The sequence below is a fragment of the Phacochoerus africanus genome, chromosome 8, assembly GCF_016906955.1.
Source record: "Phacochoerus africanus isolate WHEZ1 chromosome 8, ROS_Pafr_v1, whole genome shotgun sequence".
Classification (NCBI taxonomy): domain Eukaryota; kingdom Metazoa; phylum Chordata; class Mammalia; order Artiodactyla; family Suidae; genus Phacochoerus; species Phacochoerus africanus.
The window spans coordinates 95,536,562-95,550,458 of record NC_062551.1 but is presented as its reverse complement, the minus strand read 5'-3'; the positions used below and the strand labels follow the sequence as shown (position 1 = coordinate 95,550,458).

The following is a 13,897-nucleotide window of genomic DNA, read 5'->3' as shown; positions in this document are numbered from 1 at the left end:
TTCTAAAACTGTTTTCTTAATGTCATTTTCATATGGTTAGATGTATATGAATAAAAATGATTTTTGTATATTGATTTTATTAGGAGTCTTTATATACAAGATCATGATATGTGCAAATAGAAATACTTAACACATCTTCTTTTCCAATCTAAGATGCCTTTTTAGTTGTTTTCTTGCCCAACTTCTCTGGCTAAAATTTCCAGTTAAATACTGAGTAGAAGTGGCAAGAGAAGACTTCTTGTTTTGTCCCTGATGTTAGGGGAAAGCTATGCCATCTTTCATCCTTATATATAATGAAAGCCATCACAAATGCTCTTTACTAGGCTGAGGAATTATCCTGCTTATTCCTAGTTCGTTGAATGCTATACCTTCCTATGAAAAGGTATAGGATCTTCATATGCTTTTTCTGTCTCTCTTGTGACAAACATGTAGCTTCTATCCTTTATTCTGTTAATATAGTATGTTATACTAATTGATTTAAGCCAGCCTTGCATTCCTGTGATTAATCCCACATGGTCAAGGTATATACAGTCATCTCTCGGTATCAGAGGGTTATTGGTTCCAGGACGTTTCATGGATACCAAAATCTATGGATGCTCAAGTCCCTGGTATAAGATGGTATGGTACTTACATATAACCTATGCATATCCTCCTGTATACTTTAAATCATCTCCAGAATACTTAATACAATGTAAATGCTATACAAATTGTTGCTAGTAAGGGGCAAATTCAAGTTTTGCTTTTTGGAACTTTCTAGGAAAAAATTTTTTTTTTTCCTGGAATACTTTCAACCCACAGTTGGATGCAGAACCCATGGATACAGAGAGTAGACAGTATTCCTTTTTAAATGTTGCTGAATTTGTTTTGCTGATTTTTGTTGAGGATTTCTGCAACTATATTTTATTATAGATACTGGTCTATAACTTTCTTTCTTTTGATGTCTTAGTCTGTTTTTGGTTATCAGGATAATAATGGCCTCACTGAGTTTAGAAGCACTACCTCTTCTATTTTTCAGAAGACTCTGTGAAGGATTGGTATAAATTCTTCTGCATATATTTTATACAATTCACAAGTGAAACTACACAGGTGTGAACTTTACTTTGTGGGAACTTTTTAACCTACCTACTCAATCACTTTACTAGTCATAGGTATATCCAGTTTTTCTATTTCTCCGAGTGTTAGTCATTTGTTTCATTCTAAGATTTGTCCATGTCATCTAAATAAATATAACTTTTTGGCATAAAGTGGTCAACAGTATGCACTTATAACCCTTTTTATTTCTGTAATAATCAGTAGTCATATCCTCTCTTTCGTTCCTGATTTTAGTAAAAATTTGAGCATTCTTTTTTCATGTTCAGATTAACTAAAAGTTTGTCAATTTTGATCTTTTTAAAAAAAACATTACTTTTCACTATTGCTTTTGTATTCTCTATTTCATTTATTTAAACTCTTATCTTTACTATCGCCTTCCTTATGCTTTCTTTGTGTTTAGTCTGCTATTCTTTTTCTAGTCCTTCTGGAAAGACGGGTAAGTTATTATTTTGAGATCTTTCTTCTTTTTTTAATATTGACATTTTACAACTATAAATTTCCCCTAAGTGCTGCTTTTTAGCTGCACCTCATAAATTTCAATATGCTGTGTTTTCATCATTCATCCAACATGCATTCTAATTTTCCATGGTTTTTTCTTTGATTAATTGCTTATTTGAGTTGTTTAATTTTCACACATTTGTGAATTTCCCAAAGTTCCTTCTGTTACTGATTTTTAATTTCATACCATTGTGGCCAGAGAACGTATTTCATATGATTTCAATTCTTTTATCAAGCTTTGTTTTGTGGCCTAACATACGTCTATCCTGGAGAACGTGCCATGTGCATCTGAGAAGAATGTATATTCTGCCGCTCTTGGATAACAGGATTCTATAGATGTCTGCTAGGTATAGTTGGTTTATTTATAACATTGCTTAAGCCTTCCATTTCCTTGCCGTTTAGTTGGTTTGTCCACTTTGAAAGTGGGATATTAAAGTCTCCAACTACTATATTTAAATTGTGTTTTCTTCTTTAACTCCACCAGCTCATGTATTTTGAGGCTCTCTTGTTCTTCAGATTGAATACTTTCAATAGACTTCTTCCTTTAAAGTTAGATAATATTTTCTTCTGCAAGTTCACATCTGATGTTGAGTCTGTCTAGTGGATAAATTTTTCTTTTTCTTTCTTTTTTTTTTTAACAAGGGATGCACCCACGACACATGGAAGTTCCTGGGCTAGGGGTCGAATTGGAGCTACAGCTGCCAGCCTACACCACAGCCACAGCAACACTGGATCCAAGCTGTGTCTTCGACCTACACCACAGCTCATGGCAACACCGGATCCTTAACCTACTGATTGAGGCTGAGGATCTAACCCGCATCCTCATGGATATCAGTCATGTTTGTTCCCACTGTGCCACAATGGGAATTCCTGTGAATTAATTTCAATTATTGTACTTTTCCACTCCAGAATCTCTATTTGGTTCTTTTTTTTTCCTACTTCTTTACCCCTACTGTCTACTTACTGACACATTTTTCTCAAATGTTCTTCTGGTTGCTTTAGTTCTTTGATTATACAGTTGATCTTCATTGTTTGCAAATTCTGTACTTACAAGTTTGCATACTTGCTAAAATTTAATTTTAACCTCCAAATTTAATACTCACAGTGCTATCACAGTCATTCATGAACATGCACATAAGGGCAGAAAAATTTGAGTCCTCTGGCAAGCATGTTCTGAACTAAGATCAAACAATGTGTCCCTCTGCCCTTTTATTTTTTTTTTTTTAGGGCCACACCCAAAGCACATGGAGGTTCCCAGGCTAGAGGTTGAATCACAGCTGTAGCCACCAGCCCATCCCACAGCCACAGCAACGCCAGATCTGAGCCAGATCTGCGACCTACACCACAGCTCACGACAACACTAGATCCTTAACCCACTGAGCAAGGCCAGGGATCAATCTTGCATCCTAATGGATACTAGTCAGATTCGTTTTCACTCTGCCTTTTTGTTTCAGTTCTTATACTGTAACGACTACCTTTTTTCCATGTTCTACCCTAAATAGATACTTTGATTTTTTGTAGTTTTTGTATTTATCATTGGTGATTTTGCTAAGTGCAGTACTAAAGTGCTACGTAATGTTTCCAAGTGGAAGAGGCTGTAATATGCCTTAAATAAGCTTCATTCAGGCATGAGTTATGTGCTGTTGGCTATGAGTTCACTGTTAATGAATCAATGATAAAAATTAAATAACGTACCTTTAAACAGAAGCACACATGAAATGAAATTATGTACTGACCACTTGACAAAAATTATCTGACCAGAGGCTTACAGGAACCTAATCCTGTATTTTGCCTAAGAGCAATGGTTTCAGTGTTTGCGGTGACTATTCAGAAAATAACCAACCACAAATGACAAGAACTGAGTGTATCTGTAATAAATGATTTAAAGTCTTTTCCGAATAAATCTAACTTCCGGACATTCTAAGTTTCCCCTATGTATGGACTATTTTTTCTTTATGTGATAAGTGGATATTTTATTTATTTTGGCTACCCCCATGGCATGCGGACGTTTCTGGACCAGGGATCAAACACTTGACACAGGAGCAACCCAAGCCACTGCAGTGAAAACACTGAATCCTTAACCCACTGTACCACAAGGGAATTCAATAAGTGGATATTTTAGATTTTTTGTTTGTTTTTTGTTTTGTTTTTGTCTTTTTGCCTTTTCTTGGGCCGCTCCCTCCGCATATGGAGGTTCCCAGGCTACGGGTCGAATCGGAGCTGTAGCCACCAGCCTACACCAGAACCACAGCAACGTGGGATCCAAGCCGCGTCTGCAACCTACACCACAGCTCATGGCAACGCCGGATCCTTAACCCACCGAGCAAGGCCAGGGATCGAACCTGAAACCTCATGGTTCCTAGTAGGATTCGTTAACCACTGAGCCACGATGGGAACTCCAATAAGCGGATATTTTAAATAATGTAATATATTGTGGCAACTCTGGAAATCAGAATCTCCCACCTCTTTGGGGTTTATTATTGTTAATATTTCTTTGGTTAGTGACTTTCCTGGAATAATTCTATAAAGTCTGTATTCTTTGTCATGTGTAGCCATGTGTATCCACTATAGTCTCTTCTTGATTAACTTAATTCAGGATGTTGAATATATTATCAAAAAAAAGGAAAAAAAATTTGGAGTTCCCATTGTGGCTCAGTGGTTAACGAATCCAACTAGGAACCATGAGGTTGTGGGTTCGATTCCTGGCCTCACTCAGTGGGTTAAGGCTCTGGCACTGCTGTGAGCTGTGGTATAGGTTGCAGACGTGGCTCGGATCTGGCATTGCTATGGCTCTGGCGTAGGCAGGCAGCTACAGCTCTGATTGGACCCCTGGCCTGGGAACCTCCATATGCCGCAGGTGTGGCCCTAGAAAAAACAAACAAAAAAAATGAATATGTTGTTTAAATGCCACAGCTGTATATGTGTTTTAGGGTATGCTTTTAATATTTCAGTAGGCAGTTTGAAACTCTGCCTTGCCCTTCATTTCCTACTTGTGCAGAGCCTTAAGTTAAACAAGTGATAAGGAATTAGGGTCTTCTCGGGTTATTCACTGGCAGACATAGAGCACTATCCATGTGTGTTACCTTCCAGAGTACTAGGCACTTAGGTTTTCAAAGTCATCTATGGACATCTGATATCCCAATTTTTCTTTTTAATTCTTTGGTCAATCTTTTGTTGGCCCAATCTTTTATTGGTCCTCCTCAGACCACTCTTATGTTAGACAATCACCAATGATTGTTTTTGACAAATGCCCTGGGACAGAGTGATCTCTGAGTCAAATAAAGACAAATACTGAGAACAGAGCTTTTCAGAAAGTTGCCAAATAGGTCAATTCTGTGAGGATGGGCTTTTGCAGAGTTCCAAAACCTTTCTGCTTCCTTGGGTGGCAGCTAGGCTGCTGGTTTTCAAGGTTACTGTGAAGCTAGGGAGAGGGAACTGAGAAGTAGGGCAAGTTAAAATGCCACCAAGCTCACTATTCTGAGATTCATGCATTTTTCTTGAATAAAACTTCCTTGGATTGTGATAAGTCTTTATAATTTCCAGAGTTGTGAAAACGTTAAGTCCCCGCCACTCTGGTTTCAAATGCTGATGACTTGGAACTCAATATCCAGCACAGACCTTTCTCCAAGTTTCACATTATGTGAATACTGCCTGCTGTTGCTCTCCCTTGAATCTTGTTCATCTCTGTATCCCCAGCACCTAGCAGAGTCTCCAATGAATATATGTTAAATGACTGGAAGGCATGCCTATATTATTTCTTATAATAACATAAATCTAAATTTATCTCAAAATAAAATGCCTAACTTTGTTAAAAAAAGAAAAAAAATCACCTTGGCAATTGCAGAAAATGAACTGTGGGGACAAGAATAGATATTATTAGAAGGCTTTCATAATAATTAGTGAATTAAATACCAATGGTACAACAGCAGCAAACTGACATATGAGAAGGTGAGTAGAGATGGCATATTTGTTTTCTGAAGTTATCTCCATGCTTAGGCTACTAAGACTATACTCTGGCCAGTGTCATTACTGGAATATTTTAACATTTACCTTTTTCTAAAATAGTTTTAATCTAGTATTTTCCTGATCAGTTCTGGGGTATAATGCAAATAATTTGTTACTAATAATAGATTTTAAAAACAAGTTGGATGGAAATCCCCTGTGGCACAGTGGGTTAAGGACCCAGTTCTGCCACAGCCATGGCACAGGCCACAACTGCAGCAGAGGCCACAACTACAGCACAGGTTGAATCCCTGGCCCAGGAACGTCAGAAAAAAATCCCACCAAACCAACCAAAATCAAAACAAAACTAACAAGCTGGTAAATTTTTTTTTTTTTCCAAAAAAGGAATCAAAGTGGATTTAAGGTTATCTATATAAGATTCCTCCCCCTTGCATCCCTGAGAAGGAGAAGGGCAGGGAGAGTTACAGTCTGCAAGGCTACATTTCATGTAACCATAGGTCTACCTTTGGGAGAATCATCCTTGTTAGGTTCATAGACACCACCTGGAAAAAAGACAGTGCTTCTAAAACCCAGGCTTCTTTTACTGCAGCAATACTACAGACCAACACTATGCTAATGAGTGGTCACTTGCGTCTTTTTTCTTTTCCCTCCTTTCCTGCCTCCCTTCTTTCCCTGTCCTTTCCTTCTTTCCTCCTCCCTTCCTTTTTTCTTTTTAAGGCCGCACTTGAGGCATATGGAAGTTCCTGGGCTAGGGGGCTGAATCAGAGCTGCAGCTACAGGTCTACACCACAGCCACAGCAACACCGTATCGAGATTCATCTGGGACCTATGTTGCAGCCTGTGGCAGTGCTGGATCCTTAACCCACTGAGCAAGGCGAGGGATTGAACCTGCATCCTCAGGGACACTGTGTCAGGTTCTTAACCTGCTGAGCCACAATGGGAACTCCACTTGTATGTTTCTTAAAGAAATAAATGGTCACTGATGGTTCTAATTAAATCCTATGACTGATGCTTCTATTTAAATCCTATGATTATATCTGAGAGAAGACTGAATTGTCCTACTGAATTCTGGCAAATGATGTGTCTATCTCTCCACAATGACCCCTCCAAGATAATCATATACCAACCAAAATACCCACACATAACCCATGAAAGTAACAGCAGAAGTAAGATCCAAATACAGACTAAGTTCTAAGAAGATTCTCTTCAAAGCTATTTAAAAGAACACTGCTTTAGGAGGCAAAATATTTAAATAGGCGAATCCTCAATTTCTTTACATATGAAGGCTACAGCCTTCCTACCTTTAATGTATTTCCTGAGTGTACATTTCATTTACCATATGACAATAAGGATAAAGTAAGATTATCCATATTTTAAGTTAAATTTGATTATACAATTTATTATTTCTTGTTGAGAATTCATCTTAAACTTCTTACTTAAGCTACACCCAGAATTTCTATGTTCTTGTTTACTGTTTCTTATACACCCAAACAAATTCCCAATGGGTCCTGTTTAAATGTATTTGCTCTGTTTATCATTTATATACCTAGTGACTATATCAATTCCCAACAGTGTTAGACTGGTGAGTAAATTAGGTCCTGTTTGTCTTTTCCTTTCCTCATCAAGAAAAGAAACAAGCCTCTGTTATTGTGTCTATTAACCACATTAGACATTGAAGATGTAATTCATTCAAGGATCAATGTTGAAATGAACCTTATCTGTACTAAAAACTCTGCAGACAGATTTCTTGTCTCTTCATAATAACACAAGTGTTTCATGTTTAAAAATCATTATCTTTTACATTATAAGTGGAAAAACTGACCTTTGCAAAGACTTCCTTTTTTAATGTGAATATATATATAAAACATCCACTTGGGACACTGGGCCATAGCCAAGCCTGTAACTTCATTAAATCTTTTTGTATGTAAAATTAGTAACAGCGTCATCTCATCCATTCTAAATAAAGTATTTACAACGAAGTACTCAAGGATCCCATGGAGTTCTGAATTCTAGATTTCAAGGCAACTCCATCAATTAATCTTAATTGTATGTGTCTGGCTAAATCTTCCCCAGCAGAGGTTTCCCATTACACATACCCATTATTGTGATACCCACAGGTGCCAACATACAAGTACTTTTATTCCCAGCTGCTGCTCAAGTTAATTTGACACTTCCAAACTCAGCTGAAGTAGGTAGCAAATATGTGTGTATAACTTTGCTGCCTTAGAACACATGCTGATTTTAAAATCCAATTAATGAACTTCTAGTGATTCACTGGTACTTTTTCAAAGCAAATTTTAAAGATCTTTTAAATTCTGCTCTCACTTGCAAAAGAAAGCATCACTGGATAAGACATTAATTATGATGATACCAGTGTTCCTTTTAAAATAATTTTATGTGTGCCAAATGTTTCACACTGACATAGTTAACAAATTAATCCCAATCATTATAAAACTATTTTAAGTCACACCTATACATAAGTGTATAAATATGAATGGGATGATATACTGCCAAAACAGTTCCTATTAGAACATGACTCACCAGTGTTTACCAATCTGAAGTAGTTGTACAGTGTAAAGAGAGCTGGCCAGTGAGCCAGAAGATGTATGTTCTAGCCTAGACTTGGACTTAATAATCAGCTTAATGAAGGTAGAGCCTTGGAAATATTATCACCTTGGCCTCAGTTTCATCATTGGTAAAACATGGAAGTTTAAATGATATTTAATGGTTGTAAAACACTAGGAAATCTGGATCTCATATAGCAAAGGTTGGCAAACATTTTTTTGTAAAGGCACAGATAGAAAATATTTTCAACTTTGCAGGTCAGATGGTCATGGTTACAGCTATTTAACTCTACCACTACAGAGTAAAAACAGTCATGGACAATAAACAAATGGGCATGACTGTGTTCCAGCAAAACTTTACTTACAAGAATAAGCAGCTGGGTGGATCTGGTCCACAGGCCATAATAGTGTGGCAACCTCTGTCATAGAAAAATGGATCATATTTCCTATAAGCCAGTTCCTTGCAAACTCAACAATTTGTTGAAAGGAATTAATTATATAACTTCAGGAACAAATCCTGTTTTCTTGCCTTGTTATTAACAAGCCAAGAAAGACACTGTACAAAACTTTCCATACTCTCCCTGTTCTCTATCCCTCTTCACCATACCTATCAGTAGGAGAGCATCCCCATTCTTCCAGACTTCCCAGGCCTTATGAATCTTCTGAAAGGATTCTGCATATTATCCCCTATTTTTGTGCTGTTAGTAAGTCCTGTCCTTTCTCCTCCTGCTAACTCCAATCCCTTCTCCTAAATCTAATATATACTCTTTCTGTCTATGCTTCCTAAAACATAGTTTGTCATGTCACTTCTTATCTTCAAAACCTTCCTAATTTGTACTGCATTAAATCTAAGTTCTAATGCACTAGAGTTTCCAAGGCCTTACTTTTCCTACCAAATAGGTCTTATCACTCACAAGACCTCAACACCCACTCTCTGCCCCACGCAAGGTGTTCTCTAGTGGCTCCCTACAAAGTACACATTCATTTCCGGGTCTTTGCTACCACTGTCAGTTATTCTAAAACCATTCTTTTACCATCCAAACCCCATCTTCATTTCAAGGTCCAACTCAAGGATCAATTTTTATAAAGCCTTATATGCCAGTCTACAAAGATATTACCTCTATACGTCTACCAAATTTAGGGGCACTATCATATAGCTTAATACTTATCTTCCTATTACTATTTCTGATAACCAAACTAGGCCATACACACTCTTATGTATTTGCCAATGCCTAAATACAATTCTAAAAACAAAACAGGTTTTATTTATTTATTTTGCTTTTTAGGGCCGCACCTGTGGCATATGGCGGTTCCCAGGCTAGGGGTCTAATCGGAGCTGTGGCTGCTAGCCTACACCAGACCCACAACAACGCTGTATCCTTAATCCACTGAGCAAGGCCAGGGATTGAACCCGCAACCTCATGGTTCCTAGTCGAATTCGTTAATCACAGAGCCACGACAGGAACTCTCAAAATAGGTTTTAAATAAACAAAGACTGAGTGATTAAAGGAAAAGTTGTTTGTTTTTTTTGTATTTTGTCTTTTTTGTCGTTGCTATTTCTTGGGCCGCTCCCGCGGCATATGGAGGTTCCCAGGCTAGGGGTTGAATTGGAGCTGTAGCCACCGGCCTACGCCAGAGCCACAGCAACGCGGGATCCAAGCCGCGTCTGCAACCTACACCACAGCTCACGGCAACACTGGATCGTTAACCCACTGAGCAAGGGCAGGGACCGAACCCGCAACCTTATGGTTCCTAGTCGGATTCGTTAACCACTGCGCCACGACGGGAACTCCAAAAGTTATTATTTTTATAGGAGGAAGAGGAATTAAATCCAAGGTCTAGCATCTTGGCTTCTTCTGATTTCTTGTCATATCTTAGGTGCTGTGAATAACTATTATTTACTCTTATTAAGTTTCTTAAACACACAATATTCCAGCTGTTATTAGAGGTAATCAGTCTCCCATCTCCTTACCCTTCCCAACACTGCAAATAAATGAACACACAGGCTGACATCTAGGCCCTTTGAGTGCCTACTACGTGGCTAGGTATTCTTCTAGAATATAAGGATACAGCAGTGAACAAACCTATGTCCCTCTCCTTATAAAGTTTTCAATCTAGTGGGAGGAAATAGAGAATAAACTAATATGATGTCCAGAAATAGTGACATGTACTATAAAGAAAAAACAGGTGGGTTAAGGGAAAAGAGTGTGATGGGGACCATTTTAGATGGATCTGTATGCTTATAATGACAGGAAATATTTATTAAAGAAAAATCAGACAGAGTAGGAGATAGGGTATTATTTTAGAGGCGACAGGGAGGAAGGGGTCTCTGATATGGCACTGTTAAGGAAAGATGTGAATGATGTAAGGGAATGAGCATCCAAACTGTCTTGTGGAAGGACATTCCAGGCAGTGCTCTGAGGTCAGCCTCTAAGGTAGCAATATGTTTACCTTGTTCAAAAACAGCAACAACAAGATGGCTGGAGAGGAGCACTACTGCACAACATATAGTCAGGATGGTTAGACATGTAATCAGGGGCACAGAGAATATAAAGACTTCTGGATTTATTCTGAGGAATATTAACTATTGAATGGTTTTGATCAAGGAAGTGACATGGCCTGGTTTAAATTTGAGATTATTCTGGCTACTCTGGGGAAGAAAAAAATATAGAGGGCAAGAATGAAAATAAGTACAGCAGTTCAAAGGCTTCTACACTTGTCTTTGTATCTCCAATGCCTAAGACAGCATTAGACATATGGACACTTAGGTATATACACCAAGGATAATATTTATCATACTATATATTTAATATGATATTAGTAGTACTATATCAAATTTAGGTTTGAATCTCAGCTTATCTACTTTAAGCTTTGTAACCACGAACATATTACTTAATCTGAGCCTCACTTTCCTCACCAATAAAAGGAAACTATGTAAGAGTTGTAGCGAGAATTAAATGTGACAATGTATATATAGCATTTAGCATAGCACCTAATATACAGTAAAAACTCCAAAAAGTGATAGTTAATTATTCCCTATCTGCCTCTTCCACTTCCAACAATGAGAATACAGTTGGACGGTAAACTGAATTCATTTAGAAGAAAGCTCACAGGGAGTTCCTGTCGTGGCACAGTGGTTAACGAATCCGACTAGGAACCATGAGGTTGCGGGTTTGTTTCCTGGCCTTGTTCAGTGGGTTAAGGATCCAGCATTGCCGTGAACTATGGTGTAGGTTGCAGACAGAGTTTGGATCCTGTGTTGCTGTGGCTCTGGCATAGGCTGGTAGCTACAGCTCCGATTAGACTCTAGCCTGGGAATCTCCATGTGCCATGGGAGCGGCTCAAGAAAAGGCAGAAAGACAAAAAGAAAAAAAAAGCTCACAAAGACAAAACAAAGCCCTAATATCAGAAATACAAGTTAAGTTATGAACATGTTAAGCTTGAGACACCGTAAGTAGAGACAGTGATCAGGCAGTTGAATATAAGAGTCTGGAGTTCAGAGGAGAGAAGTGGGATGGAGATAAAACATTTGGGATTCAGACCGTAGTTGATATTTAAGGCCAAGATCACCAAGTGAATACATGTAGACAGAAAATAGAGGATACAAAAAGAGACCTAGAGAACTACAACATTCAATCATCAGAGAGATGAGGAAGAGCAAATAAAAATGAGAAAGAACAACCAGCCAGGCACACAGAAAATCAAACAAATGTGGTATCCTAGAAGTCAAATGGGAAAATCTGTTAAAAGTTTAAAAGACAGAGAAGTCAGATGGAGTAAGATGAAAACTGAGAGGCGTTCCCACCTTGGACCACTTGGGAGTGTTGTGATGTAAGTTTGATCCCGGGCCCAACCCAGTGAATTAAGGATCCAGTGTTGCTGAAGCTATGGCTTAGGTTGCAACTGCAGCTTGGATCTGATCCCTGGCCTGGGAACTCCATATGCTGCAGGGTGGCCCAAAAAAAAAAAAAAAAAAAAGATGAAAATTAAGAAGTCATCATTGGATTACTTTTTCTTCCACTTTTATTGAGATAATACTGAAATACACACTGTGTAAGTTTAAGGTGTACAGTATAATGATCTGGCTTACATTCATCACAAGTTTAGTGAACACCTACCTATCATATAGATGCAAAATCAAATAAATAGAAAAAAAATTTCTTGTGATGAGAACTCTTAGGATTTATTCTGTTACCGTTCATATATAACATAGAACAATGTTAATTATATGTATTATGTTGTACATTACAGACCTAGTACTTAGTTATAATTGGAAGTTTACTTTTTTTTTGGCCATGACTGAGGCATGTGAAAGTTCCTGGACCAAGTATCCAACCTGTGCCACAACTATAAACCAGAGCCACAGCAGTGACAATACTAGTCCTTAACCCATTGAGCCACAAGGGAACTCCATGGAAACCTACACTTTTTTTTTTTTTTTGGTGTTTTCTAGGCCTGCACCCTTGGCATATGGAGGTTCCCAGGCTAGGGGGTCGAATCAGAGCTACAGCTGCCAGCCTACACCACAATCACAGCAACGCTGGATCCTTGACCCACTGAGCGAGGCCAGAGGCTTCATGGTTCCTAGTCAAATTCATCAACCACTGAGCCACAACAGGAACTCTAAGTCTACACTTTTTTGACTGCCTCCATCCAATTTCCCCTCCCCTCAACTCCCACTCCTGGTAACCACAAATCTAACCCCCTTTCTATGAGTTTATTTGTTTTTTCCTTTTTTTGTCTGCGCCTCAGCATGGCATATGGAATTCCCAGGCCAGGGATCAGATCGAGCTGCAGTTGCAACCTATGCTGCAACTGCAGCAATGCCAAATACTTAACCCACTGTGCCAGGCTGAGGATCACACCTGTGGCACAAGGCTCCAGAGATGCTGCTGATCCCACTGATACAGCAGGAATTCCTGTTTGTCTTTTAAGTATAACTGACCTACAATACTATGTTGGTTCTTGTTAAACAACACAGTGATTTGATATTTCTATACATTTCAAACTGATTACCATAATAAATTATTAGGATGTCACTATACAAAGAAATCACAGTTACTGACTATACTCCCCACATTATATATTTCATACCATGATTCATTTATTTTGCAACTGAAAGTTTGTACCTTTTAATCTCCCCATCCTATTTCTTTCCTACCCTTGCCCCATTCTCCTTTGGCAAATACCTGTTTCTTCTCTGTATCTAGAACACTGTTTCTGTTTTAGGTTTATTTATTTGTTTTATTTATTTAGACTTCACATATAAATGAAATCATATAGTATTTGTCTTACTCTGACTTATTTCATTTAGCATGACAGCCTCTGGGGTCCATCTATGTTGTTGGGAAAGGCAAAATTTCATTTCTTTTTATGGCTGAGTAATGTTCCATTCCGTGTGTGTGTGTGTGCGCGCGTGCATACATGTGCAATCATGAGGATACACACATGATGTGATATATATGTGTGTCTGCATATATATATATATATATATATATATATATCACATTTTTTATCTATTCATCAACTTGAGCTGCTTCGTATCTTGGGTATTGAAAACAACCAAAAAATGACCACAGTGGTACATATATCTCTCCTAATTAGTGTTTTGGTTTTCTTCAGATAAATACCCAGGAGTGGAACTGGTGGATCATATGGTAGTTCTACTTTTAATTTTTCTGACGAATCTCCATACTAGTGGCTGCACCAATTAACATTCCCACCAACAGTGCACAAAAGTCCCTTTTCTCCATATCCTCACCAACACTTATTATTTGTTA

General features: G+C 38.1%; 1 protein-coding gene across 1 annotated transcript in view; it reads right to left on the bottom strand.

Annotated features, from left to right (window-relative positions):
* The window catches only part of RLF (RLF zinc finger), a 93,653-nt gene that overhangs the window by 32,730 nt on the left and 47,026 nt on the right, over nucleotides 1-13,897 (bottom strand). The window lies entirely within an intron of this gene.